Source organism: Quercus lobata, chromosome 3, assembly GCF_001633185.2.
Source record: "Quercus lobata isolate SW786 chromosome 3, ValleyOak3.0 Primary Assembly, whole genome shotgun sequence".
In the NCBI taxonomy this organism is placed as follows: domain Eukaryota; kingdom Viridiplantae; phylum Streptophyta; class Magnoliopsida; order Fagales; family Fagaceae; genus Quercus; species Quercus lobata.
In genome coordinates this window covers 6,257,835-6,260,552 of record NC_044906.1, presented here as the reverse complement: position 1 = coordinate 6,260,552, position 2,718 = coordinate 6,257,835, and positions in this window count along the sequence as shown.

The following is a 2,718-nucleotide window of genomic DNA, read 5'->3' as shown; positions in this document are numbered from 1 at the left end:
TGTTTACTTTTTAGTTTTGTTTTATTTTGTTTTTCATATAAAAATAAAAAAAAAAATTGAAAAATTAGAAAAATACAAAAACAGTGTGTATTTGTGTACATCGGTACTTGTGTACCTTGGATGGTCATTGAAACAAAATTTTCTAAATGTTGTATCTTTTGTAACTTAGATGAGCATCTCTATGCACAACTAAGCAAGTGAGCTTTGTAACTCGTGTTTGTGATGAGTAAGATTAAGTGATTTCTTGTACGTAACACTCGTATCACTCTTTTTGATGGAAAGGACTAGAAAATCCTAAAAGAAAGGCATAAATAACCATCTCACCACTATTGCCCACCAATCATGAAATGACATTTATATGCTTCGGTATAACAAAAGTGGAATGTCAAATGCTTAACATAATTGGGTATTTCTTTTCTCTTTCATATATTTCCATGCATGGTTTGCTTAAAAGAAAAATATGCAAAGAAAAATAAAAGCAAAAAGATCAAAATGATTTATATATGATTGCAAGCATGTATTCTAGGAGATGTGGGAGTTATAGGATGTACCTCGAAGGTGATAGTCCCTATCAAACAGTTATGATTGTGTGTAAGTTAAAGTGATTTTCTTATATCTCAAATCGTCATAACATGTAGACACTTATGCAATCTTACGATGTTTTTCACACATAACACGCAATATTCTTTGCTACTTTTGATACATGTAGAGGTACAATGGGATTTGGTCATCACAAGGAATACTTGTGTTAATGTACTCACTAAACTGTCTTAACTTGTTTTTGAAATATAAAATTGGTTAGACTTGTTGTGTGTGTGTGTGTGTGTGTGTGTGTGTGTGTGTGTGTTTTGGATCTAAATGCTTGACATTTTTCTTGATTGAGAGATGATTTTGAGAGCTTAAAATGTTGTTTGGATCTTTGGCTGAGTAGCATGCTTGATTGCATTCATATCTGTGTTTTTCTCCTCTTTGAAAAACTATTTTTAAGCAATCTCGATAGCTTTTTGATACCTCTCGACAGTTGGGCTAACTATCAAGACTCTTTAGCTGCTTTTTATCGCATTCTCAATAGCTCTTGATTGCTATCTCGATCCATCAAGGATCTTTCTATCTGCTCGATAGCTCCTCGACAGCTATCTCGATCCATCGAGCTTCCTTTGTGTAGAAACCTTTGGACAGATCCTCAATAGCTCCTCGTTAGCTATTCGATAGCTAAAACTCGCCTTTTTTTAAGCTCGATAACTCTCGATCGATCGAAGATTATGAAGTTTCTATAAATATGTGCCTCGCGATTTCAGATCCATTTTCCTTCGATCTCTCTCAATAGCTTCTCTCTTCTCTCACTCCTAAACACCCAAAACTCAAGCTTTTATCTTCCTCACTTCATTTTCGGTCTCAAGATCTTTATTCTTCATCTGGTATGATTCTTTCTCCCTCTTTATCATGTATTTACACGATCTTTGACCTAACTTTTGGGGTTTTTGAAATTGTTTGAGATTTTTCAAAACTTTTGATTTTTTGTTAAAATTTTTGGATGGGTTTTTGTTCAAATGAACTTTAAACTTTATGCATTGCATCACATATGCATTATAATGATGTTTCATGCATTTAGATGTGTGTTTACTTTGTCGAAATGATTGTGTGCTGTTAGTTTTGGATTGGGCTGAGCCCATGATACATTTAATTTAGCATGCCACATGTTCATACATTTTGTCTCTCTTTCCCTCTCTTTCTCTCCCTCTTACGTTAGTCTGCTCTATGGCACCTAAGCGTAAGTCTACTTTGTCCTGGAACCCTCTTCGTTCCGGGGCATCTACTTCTTCTTCTCCTTCTGACCTCACTCCCTCTCATGTCCGGTTCCATGATAAGAAGGCCAAATCGAACTTCTTGGAGAACTTTTCACGACGTGGCATTCATTCGAAATGCCAAGTCGTTCTGTCAGATTTTTCTGACATTGACCTACCTACTATCATCCATAATAGCGGTTGGGAGTCACTTTGTGGCGTCTCAGTCACGTGCCCTTCCGTGATCATACAGGAATTCTACTCCAATATGCACAGATTTGATTACTCTATACCTCAGTTTTCTACTTGCATTCGGGGTATACATATGGTAGTTACTCTGGATATTGTATTTGAGGTACTAAACGTCCCTAGGGTAGCGCATCCTAACTACCCTGGTTCTGAGCATTTGAGGACAGTGTCCAAAGATGAGCTCGCATCTCTATTTTGTGAGACACCTTCTTCATGGGGTGATCGTCAAAACACCTCATGCTCAACCTTTGCTAAAGGTCTAAGAATCCTAAACATGGTGATGACATTCATTCCTCATCCGTTGTCACACTATAACACTATCACAGATCCTCGTGCTCGCTTTTTGTTATCCCCCATTGAAGATCTCTCTATTGACTTCCCTTCACACTTTATACTCCTCCTTATGGATGTCTATAAGGACATGACGACTCGTGATAAGCTTATTTTTCCTTCCGCTATCACGAGACTCCTTCGCCATTTTTCTGTCTTCTATCCTGAGTCTCCCCACTTCTAGTATATGTGTGCCACAAATGCAGCTACAGTTCGACGGAGCATAACATAGTTGAGACCGAGGCAGCCCCAAACACAGACGGCAGCTCCTTCAGCGTTTACCGCTCCATCCACCTCCGCTCCTTCATCAGTGGGTGGAGTGACACTTGAGGCCATCATGGCACAGCTTGTGCGC